The sequence below is a fragment of the Poromitra crassiceps genome, assembly GCF_964638095.1.
Source record: "Poromitra crassiceps genome assembly, chromosome: 1".
In the NCBI taxonomy this organism is placed as follows: Eukaryota; Metazoa; Chordata; class Actinopteri; order Beryciformes; family Melamphaidae; genus Poromitra; species Poromitra crassiceps.
In genome coordinates, this window is record NC_139623.1 from 64,206,822 (window position 1) to 64,228,519 (window position 21,698).

General features: G+C 41.7%; 1 protein-coding gene across 2 annotated transcripts in view; it reads right to left on the minus strand.

Moving 5' to 3' along the window:
* pof1b (POF1B actin binding protein) overlaps nucleotides 1–21,698 on the minus strand; it is a 224,034-nt gene that overhangs the window by 152,568 nt on the left and 49,768 nt on the right. The window lies entirely within an intron of this gene.

Below are 21,698 nucleotides of genomic sequence, written 5' to 3' on the forward strand. Positions count from 1 at the left end.
CATAAGCAGTGGTGGAAATGGCCAGGTTTTACTCTGGGAACCCTACTTACACAGGATGGGGGTTCCTGGAAGTAGTGTTGCCCTAAAGCAGAGGTTCTCAAATGTTTTTCAGTCAAGGACCCCTTATAAGATAGAAAATATACCGGGGACTCCTCATTCTGCTTGACATTTAAATTGATAGGTTTGCTATGAAGCTTTTGCTGAAAACTTTTTGTGGACCCCCTGGCAAAGTGCCATGGACCCCTGGGGGTCCCCGGACTAGAGGATATTATTTCTGAATGCGTGACTCATAGCCTACTATTATAGCCATGTAAAAAATCTCTTAGAAATCTCACTTAACTAAGATCACTGAGCTCTACTGATTATTTCCCCTTGATTTTATTTGTGACAGACTTGAATATTAATGCTGCTTATTCAGCTTACAAATAGATGTTCTCCTACCATTCTCTATACTCATTTCATGCTGCCCTCTCTCCCTCTCATCAGGGCCCCCAACTGTCACAACTTAAACCACAGACCCCCATCTGATAAGATTTTTTCTTTTAGATGTTTACAGAAAGTGTATCAAACCCATGACCAAAACAGTCCTAGTCAATAGTCATGTCATTGTGTTAGATATTGATGGAATTATAGTGAAAATAAATCACTCCCCTTTTTGCTGGGGACTGCTAGGAAGCCCCTTGGCAGTGGTTCTCAAACTTCCTCACATCAAGGACCCCTAAACTGACAAATAACGGACCCCCATTTGATAAGATTCTGTCCCAGGGTCCCCCATCTGGTCAAATGTTTGCTTCTAGGTGTATACAGAAAGTGTATGAACCCCATGACAAAAAATAATCATAAATTCTGTCATTGTGTTACTTATGGATGGAATTATAGTGAAAATAAAGTATTCCCCTTTTGCTGGGGACCCCCTGGCACCCCCTCAAGGACCCCTGGGGGTCCCCATACCCCACTTTGAGAACCACTGCTATAAGAAATTACATAGTAAAACATTAAGAGTGGTTAACGGTACGAAAGTCCCCCAGAAACGGGTACCAGAAGAGGAAACTGTTATTAAGGGTATACATAACTGATTTGATTTTAACCCTTTAATGCATAACATATTCATACCCCCGTTACTACACAACTGGGGTAAAAAATGACCCCAATTCATTTCCTATGTAATTTCATGCATGGCTGAGGGTTTCTTTGCTATATGTTGAAAACTATTTATTTCATCAATAATGTCCCAAGTATTCATTAAATATCATGTTTTTCATTACAACAAATCATTATTTACATGTTTACTTTGTTACTTTGGTACTACATCAAGTTTCCACACATGGTTCAAAAACGACTTATGTAGGCAAGTATGATTAAAAACAAGCCAATGACAGACTGTAATAATAATTTTGTTAAAATAAATATTTTAGCAATGATTTGGACCAAACATTATTTCATATTTCAAATATTCTTATTTGTCACATTGTCACACATAACATAGTTTACACATAATACTCTATAACCGATAACGCTAAAATTGAACTATAGTGTACCTACAATGTAACTGTAGTGTAATACTGAATGGTGATGAATGTGACAAAACATCAAAAGCACTTCAGTGTGTATGGGTCACAAAGTAAAACTTCATGTTTGTGTTCCTTGCACACAGGCCTGGTGCACTGGGAACAGATGCTGGTGGCTTTTCTGTCCTTGGCACGGGGCCAGATCTCGCACCTCTTCCTCTTTGGGCTCTCCTGTGGTAAATGGTCTGCATTTATATAGCGCTTTTATCCAAAGCGCTTTACAGTCAGTAGGTACATTCACCCATTTTCACACAGATGGCGGCAGGCTACCACACAGGGTGCTGGCACACCAACGGGAGCAATTTGGGATTCAGTGTCTTACCCAAGGAGACTTCGACATGCAGACTGGAGGAGCCGGGAATCGAACCACCAACCTCTTTTATCCAAAGCGATTAGTGGACGACCCGCTATACCTCCTGAGCTACAGCCGCCCCTGCCCCTGTGGCTTGTCTTCTCTTTTCACCCCACATCTTTCCATTGCCCGTGTAACGTGCTTTTGGAGTGGGTGTGCTCTCCAGGTGCCTGATCATGTGTGACAGGACAAGCTCTTTCGTGAGCTCCTTGATAAAGAGCCACCGTGCGTGGGGCACACCACCCATGTAGTCAGGGTGGTGTGGAGTGAATATGGTGAAGGCATTGAGGGTGGCAACATCCAGCACGTTGTAGCAGAGCGCCATAGGGCATCTCCGGGTTCTGCGCTTGCAGGTGTAGTTGCGCACCATTTGGTCCATTATGTCCACTCGTCCTTTTAAACATCACCTTACCTTAGGAAGAGCAGGATTTATGGTTGTCAACAGCACTTGGGAAAATGTCTGCTGCATCTGTGGCTGACTCCTTCAAAATGACTGACAGTCCCCACCACCCCACTTATGTGACACTTTAAATTAGGACCCATGCAAACATGAACTCAATAAATAGTTCTGTCTGTTAAAATTGCATAGGGTGGTTGCTTTTGACTGGGATGCAAAAAGCACTAGTAAAATAGTAGCAACAAATTAAATCATATTTTTTTTTGATTTGTGATGAAAAAACAATATATTTATTGAATACATGTGATATGACATGATAAAATACATTTATTTCAAAGATATGGCAAAGAAACACTCAGCCTAGCATGAAATTATATAGGAAATGAATAGGGGTCATTTGTGACCCGTTATGTATTAAAGGGGTAGTGTTACAAAAAGTATTATGTTTCAAAACGTAAAAAAGAGAAAATTAAAGTATTTGTGATGATCAAAAACAAGTTACTTGAGGAATACCTGGAACCCTGGATAATGATTTTTGTTGTTGTTGCAAAGATATAGAAAATTTAAACCCTGCGGAGTCATTTTTTACCCCAGTTGTGTATTAAAGGGTTCCTGTTTGAGATTTGTTTAATGTTAAATAGTTGTCACAGTGCTGGTAGCTTGTTCCAAGAATGTGTGCCCCTTAGATCAGAGGTTCTCAAATGTTTTTCAGCCAAGGACCCCTTACAAGATAGAAAATATACCGGGGACCCCCTCATTCTGATTTGTGATTTTGGGCTAAGCTTAATTGTTTCCAAGGTAACGTGATTGACTTTTAAATTGATAGGTTTGTCAGATTAGAATGTAATCCATGAACCATTTTAGATTTAAAGCATACAATATTTTCTTTGAACTATGAAGCTTTTGCAACAACAAAAAATATTTTATTTTCCTGAAAACTTTTCGTGGACCCCCATTTGAGAACCACTGCCTTAAGCTTAAGGAACCTTTTGAGTACCACTGGTTGTTTCGTGTCACCCGAGTAAATTAATATCAAACAGCTCCATCTTGTGGTGAAATACAGATACTACGTGAATGAGCCTTTTGGACAGGTTTCTTTCCAAAATGAGACTTGTGACACTGAAAAAAAAAAGTCTGACAGCAGCACATACCTATGAGGACTTTATTTCTTGGTTGCAATACAACATTGACCGTTTAAATCCTCTCCGTTTTGGACATGAACTTTTCTATGGATATAGGCCTAGATGGGGAAAATAAAATTGCTGTTTATACTCGTTTACAAAATATTGTAGGATTAATGAGCTTGTTTATATACACGACACAACTCAATTGACAGGAAGAAATAAACTAATCAGGAATTGAAACAATCAGTACATATATTTTATTTCAGAGTGTACATTTACTTCATACAAAGCAAAATCCATTCTGTCAAAGAGAGAAAAAGAAAGTAGTTTATAAGGAAAACTTCAACCATCGAAACCCACTGACAGAAAAAGCGGAAGGTTATAAATCCGACTGCAATAATACAGCTTGAGCAGACGTGATGACCACTGGAGGTGACCCGGGCCAAACTGTATCTGCAGGCACTGAGTTTGCTTTCTCCTGCCTCGTTGCAGATGGGTGATGCTTGCCACACCAATAGGCTAGTGTTAGAAAGTTTAGCCAATCAGAATAAAGTGTTTGGAAGTCAATTTTCACTCTGACACAGTTGGAGGACCGCCTGGGATGATCCTGATGTGGTAAACCCCGCCCATCTGGGACTGACCGATATGGGCTTCTGATACTGATATTATTGGATTGAAGTTGTCAATAGCAGATATTTTGTACTGATTTATTATCTTATTCTTACAGTTGACCATTTATTGACCAAGTGAAAGTTGTTTTACAGACTGTTTTGTTGATGTGGTCAGGGACGGAACTCAGTTGACTGGCTGACATCTGGCATTAAACAAATGGCCAATATCGCTCCGATATCGGTCAAACCGCAGTTAAAACACACATTTGCAAATAGCAGCTATGTAGCTCGTACAGTGTCAGACAGCAGAATAACAGCTATGAGATGGAGAAAAAAACTACAGTAGTGAACAGCTACACTGCGTCACAGGCAGGGCAGACAGATTACAGTAATCAGATTACACTTTCTGAACAATTTAAGTAATCAGATTACTGATACACATACTATTACTGGCTCTCAGTAACATGTATGAAGGGAAAGGGGGTGTTTACATTGTGAGGATGTGTACAGCAAAAAATTTGAGATAATCCAAATGTATCTGAAAGTAATCACATTGCACCAATGGATTTGAGTATTCCAGCAGTTTATATTAATAAATAATACTCTGTATATTTCTTTATGTGCATAACCTTCTAAAATCAAATCGCACACACTGTTAAAAACAGTTCTTCAGATGCTCTGATTGCAGTCATTTTTCTCTCAACCACGACCTGTTGTAAAGATAAAGCACTAAACAATCAAGAACCAACTTAACCAAGCACAGGAATTGTGGATTTCTTTGCAATACAAAAAGAAAATATATTAAAACCAATGTTGTTCAACAGTTCACTATGGACAGTTCACACACACCCAGTGTGAAGCTCACAAACTGCAGGTTTTTCCACCAGTGGACAATTTCTTCAATTTGAACAATTGGGACGGAGATGAGATCAATCATGTTCCTAAGTTCTTCCTAAAATGTGGCCAAAACATATGAGGAGGTTCATTCCAAAATGAACTATTCACCATTTTGAGTGAAACCACACTCTCACAAAGTGGATGCAGGCTTCCTTCAACTCATTAAGAACTATTTAGGTTACTGATATCTAAAACAGCTGCCCACAAAGTGCAAGTCATACTCGTCACTGACACACATGTGTTACATAAAGGGCATTTGTTTTGTTCACCATAATGATAATGCTGGTGATGAGAATGTGTTTTTAGGCAAATAGTGACGTCTAATCAAAATGTGGTAAACTCATGAAACACATCGAATTACGTTTACTAACATCTAAAAGGAGTGCAGTGCTTCTCAGAGGACATGTAAGCATTACATGCAATAAGCTTTGCTAATCAGGAATGGACAATAACAGCAGCCAAATTGACAAATAAATACATGAATCATTCTTCAGTCAAATCAGATCAACATAAAAGCATAACTTCATATCAAATAATTAGAAAATAAACCAAACTTTGCTTTAGAAATAAAATCTTAAATATTTTAAACAATTTCCGATAATAATTTAGCCGATACAATACCCTTTGCACTAGGGGTGGAGGGGAATCGATACAGCATAGTATCGCAAGATTTTGTTGGCATTGGCAACATAATCGTATCCTATCGAATGCCAAGTATCATGATATTTTATTATACAAAATGTCAAGTGCATGCAACATTTATGACAGGTTTTTTATGACAGTGTTGGTTGTTGATAACAGACTGGAAACTTTATCTCATTAGATAAAACAAATATTGACGTTTTTTTCCCTTTGGGGACATAATTTGCAGTTGAAAAAAGGTAATAAATCACAACATATCGCAATATCACAATACTCATATCACAATACTAGCATATCGCAATACTATCGTATCGTGACTTAAGTATCGTGATAATGTCGTATCGTGGGGCATCCGGTGATTCCCACCCCTACTTTGCACCAGAAGCATTAGCACTGGGTTAATATGAGGATCTGGGACTATACAAAATACAACTGGAAATCCTTAGACGTTTTAAAAGGGTGGATCAGTAACATCGTTAGCAGTAACGTTACTCTTTTTTTTTGGACAGCATATGTTCATAATGTATATTGTATTGTATGTATATGCATTGGAGTGTCACCCAAAACTATACACATACTGTACAGTGGATCTGCTGAAAAATCTTTAAAAGAATGTGAAATCTGATAGAATGAAAATATAAAAAACTGAAATAACCTGAACTGGCACATGGCTCAAGGTGTCAGCTAGCTGCACCAGGATTTCTGTGACTTTTATACTATCTATGGACTGAACAGACTGGACATACAGCAGCCAATCATCAGACAGTGACATGGCAATGTGTTACAGCAGCCAATCATCAGACAGTGACATGGCAATGTGACATATAGCAGCCAATCAACAGACAGTGACATGGCAATGTGTTACAGCAGCCAATCATCAGACAGTGACATGGCAATGTGACGTACAGCAGTCAATCATCAGATAATGACATGGCAATGTGTTACAGCAGCCAATCATCAGATTCCTAGCAGTCTGTAGAGAGTCAATTGTGAGCCATGTCTAGCCACTGGAGGTGGTATGAAACCCAAAAGAAGGTACCAGCAAATAGACTGGTGGTTGAGACGTGCCTTCTGAACTTAATTACAGGGATGCAAAGTCATGGATAGTGAAGAAGATGACAGATACCAGGACATAAAACCACTCAGAAATCCTCCTATTCTGGGATGAAAAAGTTGACCGTCACATAAAGGTTACTAGTTTGCATCCCTATAATTAGGCATGATTTAGGGATGTCACAAACCACATTTGTTGCCAACAATAATACACAGAAAGTATCACAATACCAAGTAGATTTGTTATATAACGCCAAAGAGTGCAGACACAATGACTTGTTGGTTAGTGTGTGACACAGGAAACCATTTTAGGCACAGAAGCGAGCTGAAGTTAAACACTTATGAGCTCATAATCCCCTTTGCAAGTTTGTAATTATTTGTTAAATATCAAATCTACTAACACAAGCCACTGTGTGATATGCTCCATAAATAGCCTATAGATTGTCACAAAACATATTCTATCATTTTGGTGTCAGACGTGTTGTAACCCCTCGGTCACAGTTAATGAGTTCAATGTGTATCGGTCATCTTTCAGTCACACACACACATTCTGGATGGAATGCACTGGCAGTGTTCAGTCACACACACACATTCTGGATGGAGTGCACTGGCTGTTTGGTATTGTGATAGTTCAGCTGGACTCAGCATTATGGAAATCTGTCAGTGAACATCGAATGGCTCAGGAAAGCATGTAACACAGTACAGATCTCCACTAACAAACTGAAATGGTATTGAAGTATTGAAACATATTAGCACAATCTATAGATAGTGAATAATAAAGAAATACAAACCCAAGCGAAAGCACACAAATTCAACATACGGTAGTCAGGAGGCATTGGTATAGGCAAAGAGCAATACAGCATTAGGCAAAGAGTCACAATAATAAGGTGAGCAAAGCAAAAGCGTCTAAGGCTAAGGAAATATGTAACATTATCTCTACAGTATGCTCACAGCTCCAGGCTGGGTTACTGTATCTTCTCTACAGTACCTTCACAGCTCCATGCTACGTTACTGTATCTCTATATTACCTTCACAGCTCCAGGCTGCATTTCCCAAAACCATCTTTACACAGAGCCCATGCTCTATGCATGATGCAGGTACAGTAAGGCAGAAACACAGCCCAAACGCCCAACTTGAAACAGTCAAGAAAGGATCAGAACGACTGGTTTTTCTTTGTTTTCGTGACACTTTTGGAACTGCAGTGACCCACTGACGCACTTAAGGACAAAATGCAGAACTTGTATAGAATTGTATAGCATGGTCATTCCACTGTTTACCATGGTATTTGGCTAGCAGTACAGCATCAAATTGTGATTTGAGAATTTTAAGGGTTAGTTCCTATGACAACACCACCACCAATCTGGACATGACCCTGTAAAGTCTGTCAAACTTGCTTGAGAACTGACTGAGCAGATGAGTTTGTTAGCAAACTGAAAGCTACGTTAGCAACAACACTAACATAGCTTTATCACAGAGTGTACTTTTTTTCTCTAACTTTTCATGTTAGTAATCCATCCATGGCAGCAATTCAGCTAGTGGCATTTGATTGTTCATATCATATGTATGGACACAATATGAAAACGATACAGTCAAGCTGGTTTACTGGGCAATTACAAGGCAATTACAAGCCAACTGCAAGACAGGCCAAGGAGCAGAGAAAAAGTGGTGCAGAAATGCAGGTGCCAGCGCTGCACCAGCTATTGACACAACAAACATGACAAGTCTCAGTCTGTAAATGCTTTTGGGAACCTGTCTCTGACCAACTGACTCGAGCTTTCCACTTTCCAAACTGCTCAGCAACCAGCCGCACAACACTGAAGGTCCTTAAAAACTGAGTAAATACAAGGAACAAATTCAAACAAAATAAAATAAAATAGAAAATAAATAATCGAAATAAATGGACATCTGCGCCAAACAAATCTGAGATGGGGGGGGGGGATTAATGTACATCTTTAAATAAAACAAAGCCATGGTAAAATTTTGAATGGCGACAGTGTTTAAAAAAACAAACAATTGCAAGTGGATGAAAAGTATCCTGCCCTGGCAGCACATTACTGACCTGTACAAACCACACAATGACAATTTGTTATTGCAAATAATTACTAGCTTTTGTTACCATTCATATGGAGATGAACATTATTGATCCCCACATAGGAATTGGGTCACTGCAGGAGCAAAGAAGATATCAAGTTGTCAAAATGCATGTCAGCATCTGTCTGAGGATGTCCATGGGTGCAGCGTACAGCGTCAGATTCACTTCACATATCATCACATGTTATAAATTGTACAAACACCTTCCTGTAATTGCCTAAGAGATTTTCCTGCATAGCAAATCTCTGTTTAAAACAGAACTAAGAATGATTTGCAAATACAATTGAAGCCAGTCTGGCAGAAGCACAGTTTGGCACAACAGACAACACCCCCTTCCTCTCAATGCTAATGCCTCTTTTCCATTCATGCCACGACTCAAACCTCCAAAGAGGGAAAAACTGTCAAAAGAAAAAGGCGGCTGACATGGATCAAATACATCCACCTCTGTATCTGTCTGTGTGTACTTAGCCTCTGTCTGCCCCTTAGCTGAACAACAACAGTTACAACAAAATGAATACAATGACAGTGTCTTCAATGGGATTGTATCTTTGTATGCAAATAAACAAGAAAGTCATTTTGGTTTGTTATGGTGGAGAATGAATACGAGCAAAAGGCAAAAGTCCCTTTTCTCATCAGAGGCTTTGGTCACAACATTGTGAGTTGGTTTCAAGTCAAACTGAAGGTTTCAGATTGCTGATGTTCGGAGTTTCTTTTCTAATGTCTCTGTAAATTTAACTGCAAAAGTGTTACAATTTCATATTTTTCTTACTTTAATTTTTTAAAAATGCATGGCAATTTACGTGTTCCCATTTGAGTGATGTTTGGTTTTCACTGAAATCTCAAATCCTCTCATTTAACCCCACAGATTTAGTGCAAGCAGATTTTAGATTGGGGTCAACTAAAGCAGATCCAATATATCCATGATCTGCGTAGCAGCGATGCTACTGACACTCTTCAGTGGAGCTCACCACTTGGAGCTCACCACAGCTTCAGTGGAGCACACCAGCTCAGTGGCCTTGTGGTCTGAGCGTCCGCCCTGAGACTGGGAGGTCGTGAGTTCGATCCCCGGCCGAGTCATACCAAAGACTATAAGAATGGGACCCATTTGCCTCCCTGCTTGGCACTCAGCATCAAAGGGTTGGAATTGGGGGGTTAAATCACCATGTGATTCCCGAGCGCGGCGCACGCTGCCGCTCACCGCTCCCCCAGGGGATGGGTCAAACACGGAGAACAAATTTCACACATTGTGTGACAATCAGTGGGACTTTACCTTTACCTTAGCTTTCTAGTGGAAACGTCTCCATACCAGCTCTAAAACAATGCTTTTCTGATACCATCTTTGTTGAATGAAAGCTCAATTCATTTTGTAACATGGTATAACACAAGTTTCAGGTTGAACTTTTGTTCACGCCATCTGCTATTCTAAGCTGAATGGGACCTTGTTCAGTCCAAACAGGCAGAAGGTCACCTCATGCTTAGATGTTTCACAACTGTTGGTGCATTCAAATACATTACAAGAGCAAAACTCAGTCAGTACATATTGCTAGTTATTATTTTTTATACAGAGCCTAACTCATGTGGAGCGTTGGTTCTTCCAATCTGTGTGAACACCGTCTTACAGCAGATCCTGCAATCCTCTTGTAACAGTCAAATTGCCACTCTACCAGGCTTTACCTCTACATTTAACAGTTACACTAATAGTTATTTAACAGTTAAACCTAATAGTCATTTAACAGTTACAGCTAATATTCATTTTGCAAACACATTTCATGCAAAGATGTGCCTAAAACACAGGGTGTCTATGCATTTCAAAATTCCACTCTCTTTCCTTTGCAATTGCCAGACCTTTCAGGACTTGATAATTATCTAATTAATTTTCCATACTCTTCTAAACTTGCGTAGGAGCCCAGAGATAACAATCCGAAGCCTCTTCTGTGTCTCAGTCGTGAGAAGATCATATTCTGCTCAGTTGATCCAAAGCAGTAAGCCTCGTCTTAATGACATCAAGGTAATAAACTAATTTTCAACTAAATCATGTTTCCATCGTCTGCTACAACCAAACATTTAGCTGCCTGGGGAGTGCCAAGGGTAGTTGAGGCCTGAGGGTGAGAACACTCCTCTCAAAACTGTACCAAAACAAAACAAAACAAAACAAAACAAAAGAATGACAGTAAATAAATGGTGAAGTGAGATGATCCAGGTTGAGATGCAGATAAGCGTGTGCAGATGGATGGTGGTGTAACGGTGTGAATGTAATGGGGACAAAAAGCAGGGCTGTGTCTGCACCCCACCTCTGCCCAACACACACACACACACACACACACACACACACACACACTCACACACACACACACACACACACAGTCTGTAGAACGACAGTGTCCCGCTTGGTGCTGGTCTTAAAACGGGAGGTTCTTCAGCTGCTCGAAGGTGATGAAGAACTGACAGTCTGTTAAGGACAACTGACGTGCGTACATAGTGCTTTTTCCCTAACCGCGATTCAAAGACATGGACTGACAAGACAGCAGCTCATGTCTAAGCCCTCGTTCACACCATACGCTGAAGCCACGCAGCGTTATGGCACTTTCATTTCGGCGTCCTTGTTAACAGGCGAGACCGTTCACACCAGTCGCACACCACGCTCTGCTGAAGCCATGCTTTCAGCTTCTGTTCTATCTTTCAAGCGTGCAGCCAGGCATGAAGTCAATGCAAGTTGTGAGCGGGGGGACGGCAGCGCCGAGCGAGGCGCTGAGGAAAAGAGACCGGTTTAGCGTGGCACTCAGCTTCTGTGCTGAAGTGCCTTCTCTTGTTCCACAACACTGAACACTGTAGTGTCTGCTAGAAGAGCTACAAGCACTTTGAGTACTTAGAAAAGCGCTATATAAATGGAATCAATTTATAATAACCAACTGACCACTGAGCTGGCAGCTGCTAAGCTAACAGCAGCTGTTTCCATGACCGAAAAGGCAGTGCCTTTTCCATGAAAAAAAACACTGTGTGAACTGTGTGAATTATGTAAATATACAGTATAACAACTAGAAACAGATACCTGAAAAGGCTTGTTGTGGACCTAGATAGAACAAGTCAGTACTGTTACAGGTAATAGCAAACAGTCTGATAAGATGGATTTGTAACTGTCTTGTCTTTAGCCTATCTCTGCTCCAAAACACTCTGAGCTGTAGCTTGAGAATAGGCTGTGCAGTTAACCTGAACTACCGTTTCATCATGCTGCACTGAAACCACTTTCCACCATCAGGTGACAGTAAAGACTATTCTACCCTGGCTCCCCCTCCAGTCAGTGTTTCATACGTGGCTGTACAACATTGATGTTCTATGAAAATGTACATGTGCGCGCCGCGTGCTGTAACAACACGTCATCATGTGCGCGCCGCGTGCTGTAACAACACGTCATCATGTGCGCGCCGCGTGCTGTAACAACACGTCATCATGTGCGCGCCGCGTGCTGTAACAACACGTCATCATGTGCGCGCCGCGTGCTGTAACAACACGTCATCATGTGCGCGCCGCGTGCTGTAACAACACGTCATCATGTGCGCGCCGCGTGCTGTAACAACACGTCATCATGTGCGCGCCGCGTGCTGTAACAACACGTCATCATGTGCGCGCCGCGTGCTGTAACAACACGTCATCATGTGCGCGCCGCGTGCTGTAACAACACGTCATCATGTGCGCGCCGCGTGCTGTAACAACACGTCATCATGTGCGTGCCGCGTGCTGTAACAACACGTCATCATGTGCGCGCCGCGTGCTGTAACAACACGTCATCATTTGCGCCAAAGATCGTATATTGATAAGAACCGAAGGCTTATACCTTGTTCCACTGCAACATCATGGCTGTAGCGCTGTTGTAAAAAGGCTAAGAGCCTCGCTCCTGCCTTCAATATACGATCTTTGTCTCCCTTCCAGGCGGTAGCCCGGAAACAGTATGGCTGCCTCTACCTCCGCAAAATGTTCGTCCAGAACAGAAGCCACAATATTGTTATAAATATCAACAACCAGCCTACAAATCTCAAAGCTGGAAAGAGCATGACACAAACTGCTTGATAGTTATATCAAACATTCAGAGGCGTTTTGTTACCACATAACTAACGTAGGTCACAGAGCTAACAACTAATGTAACTCCACACTGTAATGTATGATGTGAATACGTCAGTCGTTAGACAACCATAATGTCTGACGTCATCACCTGTTTTTACCAACAGCTTATTTTTGCGACTTTGAGCCAAAAATAAGGTTATTTGTCAACAAAATACACTGGCGAACACTGTGGCTAATTGGGAAAAAAACAGCTACACATGAAATGTCTTAAAAATGACAAAATACACTGGCGGGAGGCTTTAAAGAGACCATCCTGTAACCAAACGTCCTGCCAAACTCTCCTCCTTTGTGCAAGGCACTGAACCTCTACCTGCTCAGATACGTAAATGAATACAATGTAAAACCTATTCCTCACTTTCTATTCTATTAAGGTTATCAAAATTATCGATAGTGTCGATAAAAATCAATACTAAAAATTTTAAACGGATACAATACTAATTTACAACAGGTATCGATAGTGTGACAGATCGCTACTCCCTCTCAGATAGGACGTTGTGATTGTTTATATGTATTATAGATCTATTCTTATTTTGATGGCTGTCATTGAGGGAAAGGGGTTGGCTCAGGAAATGATGTAGCGGGCTGGTATTTAATAAACCCGGAAGCTGCGATAGCTCTCTCATTTGAAATCAACGCAGAAGAAGAGCCAGACAGTCGCTCGCTCGGAGTCTCCGTTCTGTCTTTCTTTTATGTCATGTTCTTTACCAGTGTGTGTTTTGAGTTTTGTAACCAGTCTAAATGATCAGAGGTGGAGTCGTTGATCTCCACTCGTCCTTAACCACCTGAGCTTCCCGAGGAAGAGCGCCTCAACACCACACCTGGGCCGGACTGTGATAGCTTCGCCAGGTGAGCCTTTCATTTCTCTTTGATGACAGCTGTATTTCTTTCATGTTGCAGAGTTGCGGTGCCATTTGATTGCCCCTAGACTCGAGCTTATAACTAGGGATGCACGATATATCGGCAATCATATCGGTATCGGCCGATGTTGGTCATTTTTTAACATATCGGTCATATCGGTATCGGTCAGATGTTGCAACGTTAATATCGGTTATCATTATCAGCCAAATTCTTCACATTGATATGAAATAATGCAGTAAATCTATGATTTATGGGCTTTTCCAAAGGCTTTGCAAATAAAGAAATGCATAACTTTTTCAAATTCAGTGTTAACGTGTTTTTCAGTATGTACAAAATGTGATGATCATAAAAATGTGGTTTTATACAGACGGCCATAACAGCAATGTTAATATCGGTTATCGGCATCGGCCAAAATTTTCATATCGGTGCATCCCTACTTATAACCGAACCTGTAATATTAGTATCAATACTAAAAATGTGAGACTGATACAATACTCATTTGCAACAGTATGGATACCAGCAGTGCTTTCTCTGAATGAAAAAAAACATACTGATTTCTCCCTCCCTACTATTGGTGGGTATCTGTTGCTTCAAAAAGCTCAAAGTGTTCTGATAGGCTGATGACTAGAGCAGGGGTAATCAGCTGTGTAAGTGCTACGTTTTTAATGAGTTTTATCGGGCCTAGATTATGGAGAAGTGTACGTCTGTCCGGCCATTTTTCTGTGTTTATTTTTTATGCCTCTTGATGTGTTGTCACCCCCCCCCCCCCCGCCCCCCGCCTTAATGGTATCGAGTATCGATATTTTCCTGGGTATCGGTATCGAAGTAGAATTTCCTGTATCGTGACATCCCTATATAGACCCTTCTGACGGGGGCCATTTTGTGTCGAAAAGGCAGGGTAAACACAGGCGCAAGCAAAACACTAATGAGGGTTTCAAACTTCCATGATTGGAATTTGGAAACCCTCATTAGTGTTTTTCTAGCACCTGTGTTTACCCTTTTCAACACAAAATCGCCCCTGTGAAAAGGGTCTATTCCAGTGGTTCCCAACCTACGGTACGCGTACCGTAGGTGGTACTTGCGCCGCCTGCTGGTGGTACTTGGAAGGCTCTGTGAAAATTAATATATATATATATATATTTTTTTTTAAGTTTTTGTGCAAAATCCATGGTGGTCATTAGTAGTAGTTTTCAAACATGTGAAAGTGAAATAATAATAATTATTATTAATATTATTGGCAGTGTTTCTCAAGGTAGGTGGTACTTGCGCCCCCCCCTGCTGGTGGTACTTGATCCCTGGAATCCCAATGTTTAAATTATGAAATAAACCCAACTTTAAAATCAATTGTAAAACATGTTTATCTATCAATATAATACTACGAATGAAAATAAACTTGTGATCATTGAAATTGAGGTTTATTTTGTTGTCTTGAGATTTAGAAACAAATATTTGTTTCTGACGGACACTATACCTGTTGCGCATGCACAATTACCTGCCCGCCCCGCATGGTTGCACAAGTGGTGAACAAAGACGAGGAGGGATGCTAAAGTGGATCAAAACGGGAGGGAATCGTAAAAGAGCTGTAGTAGAGGAGAGCAGCAACGATGAAGCACAAGGAGGTGAAGACAGCAGTCAACCCAGCACAAGTGCAGCAGGTTGCACATAGGCTGCAGGTTGGAATAAATGTGCCTCTGCGTGAACTGTGCATAGCTGAATACTGTATTTTAACGTCGGTCATATGGTGGTACTTGGAGAGCCAACTACTTTCTCAGGTGGTACTTGGTGTAAAAAGGTTGGGAACCACTGGTCTATTCTATCAAGTAAAAAAAAAACTGACAATATGCCGAAACAGCCGTTACAAACACTGTCCAATCACAAAAACCACTACATACAACGATAAACCCATTCTATTCAGTACGGAAAGGACAGTAATCGATTTATAGTGTGTAATTGAATATCAGTTATCCTGGTGCTGTTAATGGAAAAGTTACCCTGGATAAATAAAGGTTTAGCTAATCAACTGACTAGCCTTGCAAACTATTTAATCAGGTCTCACTCACAGAGTTGGCATGCAGCCTCTCCTCTCTCTCCACTTCACTGATTCAAACTCCGCTCACCTGTGTGCTGCTCCACTCTCTAGCTCTCCATGGTGCTGAACCTGTCCCAAGTCATTTTTGCCACTAATGAGCCATTTTTGCCTATTTAGTCGGCCCAATTACCTAAGTAAAAAAACACGGCTCCATTAAGTCACGCGCAGTGGTGCTCTTTACACTTCCTGAAAGATTCAGTCCAATCGCACGTAAAATGGCATAGCTGTGATCGAACACAATTCTGCTCACTCACTCACTCACACACACACACACACACACACACACACACACACACAGACACGTTGCATTCTTATTATAGGATACAAGGTTCCTATTAGGGGTGTCACGGTACACAAAAGTCATGGTTTGGTACGTACCTCGGTTTTGGGGTCACGGTTCTGTATGAATACGGTACAATGGAGGAAAAAAGCAACAAATCCCAAATTCTGTTTTTTTCCCTTTGAATTTTTCTGAATTTTGAATTTTGCTTTTTACGCTAATTTTTCCATCAGAAATAGTGTCTAATAAGTGGGAATGAATAAATGTCCACAATTTAATAAAATCTAGGCAATCCACACAAAAAGGTTTTACTCTAGAGCAGCAAAGTGTGGGGTGCGCCTCCCTCTCAGATGTCTGTATTCCAGCTGTTTGACAGGGTAAAGGCATTTCTCCCCACTTTAAATCTTTATTGTACACAAGTTTGTAAACAGAGTGCATGTGGAGTAGCCTAATACAGTGGTTCTCAATTTTTTTCAAATGAAGGACTCCTAAACTGACGATTAGACCACGGACCCCCATTTGATAGGATTTTGTCCCACGGTCCCCCATATGATAATAAGATTGATGCTTTTAGATGTTTTATTACAGAAAGTGTATAAAACCCATGACCAAAATAGTCATTGTGTTACTTAAATGACCCCCTTTTGGCTGGGGACCCCCTGGAACCCCCTCAAGGACCCCTGGGGGTCCCCGGACCCCCATTTGAGAACCACTGGCCTAATACACCCACCCACCCCTCCCCCACTGTCTGACAGACAGCGGGGCGGGTTTCACTTTCCCAAGTACACTACGTACCCTAACGTTATTGGATGAGAGTTTTGTTTACCATAATGATTACGTTCGGTCATCATAATGGATTATTGGAACATGACAAGGAGTCATCCCCTCTTCCTCACCGCATCTTGCTTGTCATCTCACGCGATGTAAATTGCTTGTTTACAAGTTAACAGCTTTGTCAGTGTTACAGTGGGTTCGGAAAGTATTCAGACCCCCTTAAATTTTTCACTCTTTGTCATATTGCAGCCATTTGCTAAAAGCAATTAATTTCATTTTTTTCCTCGTTCATGCACACACAGCACCCAATATTGTCAGAAAAACACAGACTTGTAGACATTTTTGCAGATTTATTACAAAAAAAACACTGAAATATCACATGGCCATAAGTATTCAGACCCTTTGCTGTGACACTTGTATATTTAACTCAGGTGCTGTCCAATTCTTCTGATCATCCTTGAGATGGGCCTACACCTTCATTGTGCTTAATTATATAGATTGGACTTGATTGGGAAAAGCACACACCTGTCAATATAAGACCTTACAGCTCACAGTATAAAGTGACCAGTACTCTTCCTCGAACTGGCCATCCGGCCAAACTGAACATCTGGTTGAGAAGAGCCTTGGTGAGAGAGGTAAAGAAGAACCCAAAGATCACTCTGGCTGAGCTCCAGAGATGCAGCGGGGAGATGGGACAAAGTTCTAGAAAGACAACCATCACTGCAGCCCTCCACCAGTCGGGGCTTTATGGCAGAGTGGCCCGACGGAAGCCTCTCCTCAGTGCAGAACACATGAAAGCCCGCATCGGGTTTGCCAAAAAACACCTGAAGGACTCCCAGACTCTGAGAAATAAAATTCTCTGGTCTGATGAGACCAAAATCGAACTTTTTGGTCTTAATTCTAAGCGGTATTTGTGGAGAACACCTGGCACTGCTCATCATCTGCCTAATACCATCCCTACAGTGAAGCATGGTGGTGGCAGCATCATGCTGTGGGGGTGTTTTTCAGCTGCAGGGACAGGACGACTGGTTGCAATTGAAGGAAAGATGAATGCAGCCAAGTACATTGATATCCTGGACAAAAACCTTTTCCAGAGTGTTCACGACCTCAGAATGGGCCGAAGGTTCACCTTCCAACAAGACAATGATCCCAAGCACACAGCTAAAATAACGAAGGAGTGGTTTCAGAACAACTCTGTGAATGTTCTTGAATGGCCGAGCCAGAGTCCTGACTTAAATCCAATTGAGCATCTCTGGAGAGACCTGAAGATGGCTGTCCACCAACGTTCACCATCCAACCTGACAGAACTGGAGAGGATCTGCAAGGAGGATTGGCAAAAGATCCCCAAATCCAGGTGTGAAAGACTTGTTGGATCATTCCCAAGAAGACTCATGGCTGTATTGGCTCAAAAAGGTGCTTCTACTCAATACTGAGCAAAGGGTCTGAATACTTATGGCCATGTGATATTTCAGTGTTTTTTTGTAATAAATCTGCAAAAATGTCTACAAGTCTGTGTTTTTCTGACAATATTGGGTGCTGTGTGTGCATGAACGAGGAAAAAAATGAAATTAATTGCTTTTAGCAAATGGCTGCAATATGACAAAGAGTGAAAAATTTAAGGGGGTCTGAATACTTTCCGAACCCACTGTATGTAACGTTTAGCCGCGACGCGCAACTATAAAGGACTTTGTTGTGGCTACGTAACGTTACATTAGCAAGCTTACCTCGTTGGCTTGATGTTGACAGAATTAGCAAAACAGCTTATCGCCTGAGTCATAAAAGTCATTAGGATACTGTTCTGCACTCGCTTTTTTGACGATGGTAAAGGGGGGGCAGCTGGATGCTTCAATATTGTTGAGGTTTTGTTAAGTAGCATGGAAGCTACGGCTTGTAAACACGCTGGAGCGACCCCCGGTAATGTTTCCTCTCCACAAAACGTTCCATTCAGTGAACGCGGATTTCTATGGCCCTTGTGTTGTTTTGGTGTGTCTTCTTCTGTGGCGTTTATGGCGTTCAAACAGCATTTCTGTGTTTTACCACCACCTTCTGGATTCGACGGATTTGTCGTGTCGCCTCACGCACTGAACCGTGATGACCATACCGTGACTTCATGGGACGAATACACGTACCGCGACACCCCTAGTTCCTACACATTTTCCATTTCAAAATTGGATCATTTTTCGAATGCTTAATTTCTGGACTAGATTTAAAGTGTCTGAGTAACATGACCTTCAAATACATCATATGATCACTCAAGTTACTTGACACCAATCTGGGAACCCATCGGTTAAACATTTTTGTTTCTCTAACCTCTGGGGGCAGCCCCGTTTCCATGTGGTGCAACAGGAACTCAAGAGGCACGGTCGGCAGCGGAAGAAAATCCCTATCCGCTCCCTGCAAGCTTTGCCATTGGCTCCAACCGACCGGCTCTGCCCATTAATGGATTTATTTTCCGCTACCTGCGTGTCGCTCTCAAATCCGTCCGTCGCTATGAAACAACAATAACAACTCTAGCTCGTTGCTATTAGCAAGTAGCAACTTGCTATACACTGACAATGGTAAGTTTTGCCTCGACACCGGTCACGTTCACGTTCATTTTGATCGGGTAAAGCGCAGCATGCTTGCGAGCGCTGTTGCACACCTTTTGACGGAGCCTGCCGACAGATTTTCGATGCAAGTCGAAAGTCTGTCTCGAGAGATTACTTGACACAAATATGGTGATATGTGAATGTGCCATAGAGTTAGCCAGGACCTGCCAGTGGGTCTACAGCCACACAAAACAAGAGCCTCCTGTATCTGGACTAATATTTCCAGGCACTTTGTGCAATTCCCAAACTTTTCAAGATCAGACACGGATTGAAAGTAAATTTTCCATCTATCTCCAGAGCTGTGTGGGAACCTGTAGAGTGAAAAGGATACGATGATGTTCCACGGGCCCAGTCTCAGCCAGTTTGGCCAGAAGCCCTTATAGAGGGCAAAGAATCCCTCATTCTTCCATGTCTGCATCAGTCCGTCCAGGGTTCCCTTGTACATCGGGCTCCCCGACAGAACTCGCTGGTTCATCATGCGGGTCCGCACCACGTCCACAGGGTTGGAGGCCAGCGCCCCCGCCAGGCCGCATGTGAAACTTGAACTGTGGACACATCCGGAAATGGGGCAATGTTAAAGGCGCAGAGTTTCAGCCCAAAATGAGATGTGCACCATTTGAAAAAAGACACTGAGACATTCATATAATTACTGTAAACACAAAAGCATGGCTGAAAAGACAGTTTCTAGCAGCCACTACACTGCATTTTATATTGTTTCTACCAGCCACTACACTGCATTTAATATTGTTTCTACCAGCCACTACACTGCATTTTATATTGTTTCTACCAGCCACTACACTGCATTTTATATTGTTTCTACCAGCCACTACACTGCATTTAATATTGTTTCTACCAGCCACTACACTGCATTTTATATTGTTTCTACCAGCCACTACACTGCATTTTATATTGTTTCTACCAGCTACTACACTGCATTTTATATTGTTTCTACCAGCCACTACACTGCATTTTATATTGTTTCTACCAGCCACTACACTGCATTTTATATTGTTTCTACCAGCCACTACACTGCATTTTATATTGTGTGCCTCCAGGTCACATTTCATGACAAGTGTTGTATTACTTTATGGCCAAAAGAAGAAGACGACGGCCACTAACACTCTGCTCATGCTATGTAGCATGTAAACGGGAATATTCTATAAGCAACTCATGTAAACACCTTCATCGAAACACTGTCTTATATAGAATAAGGTAGATATTTGGATCATTGCTGTCCATGGAAATGTAGTCAGTGCAGGCATTTAGCCAGGGGCAAGGGCAAAAATGCCCGTAGGAAATCTTAGAATGCCCCTAAAAACCATCATCAAGGAGCAAAAATTGTGGCCAAGATTTTGATCATTTTATTTTCATTCGATTCATTTTATTTCCATTTGCACCTCGAACACACACTCAGCACCTGGTTCTAACACACACTCAGCACCTGGTTCTAACACACACTCAGCACCTGGTTCTAACACACACTCAGCACCTGGTTCTAACACACACTCAGCACCTGGTTCTAACACACACTCAGCACCTCGTTCTAACACACACTCAGCACCTGGTTCTAACACACACTCAGCACCTGGTTCTAACACACACTCAGCACCTGGTTCTAACACACACTCAGCATCTGGTTCTAACACACACTCAGCACCTGGTTCTAACACACACTCAGCACCTGGCTCTAACACACACTCAGCACCTGGTTCTAACACACACTCAGCACCTGGTTCTAACACACACTCAGCGCCTGCAAGCTGGTTGCCAGAAGATCACAGTCACACAAACAGTGCTGATGTTCACACTATGCGTTAAAGTCATGCACTAATTGTTTTTTTAAGTGCTCCCAAAATGTTGTAAATGCCCCCATTTTGTAGACAGTGGGGGCAAGTTGCCGACAAAATATATATTTTTCCTACACTGAATGTAGTCAATGTTGTACCAAAAACATAGAAAAAACAAATAGAAAAAGAATAAGCTTACATGAAATGTGTCAAAATGGTGTCTCCCATGATGCCGGAGTGAATTAGGTGTTTCTTAGTGATGTCATAGACAGGAAGCTCCACCCCCACCACGATGGCCGCCCGCTGGGCTGTGGGGATGACGCCCTGAGGAAGAGGAAGATGAAGAGAGACACTCTGACCAAATACTTCAACAACACTGATCAACTGACAGCTCTGATGAGAGGATGACTTAAACAACACTGATCAGCTGACAGCTCTGATGAGAGGATGACTTAAACAACACTGATC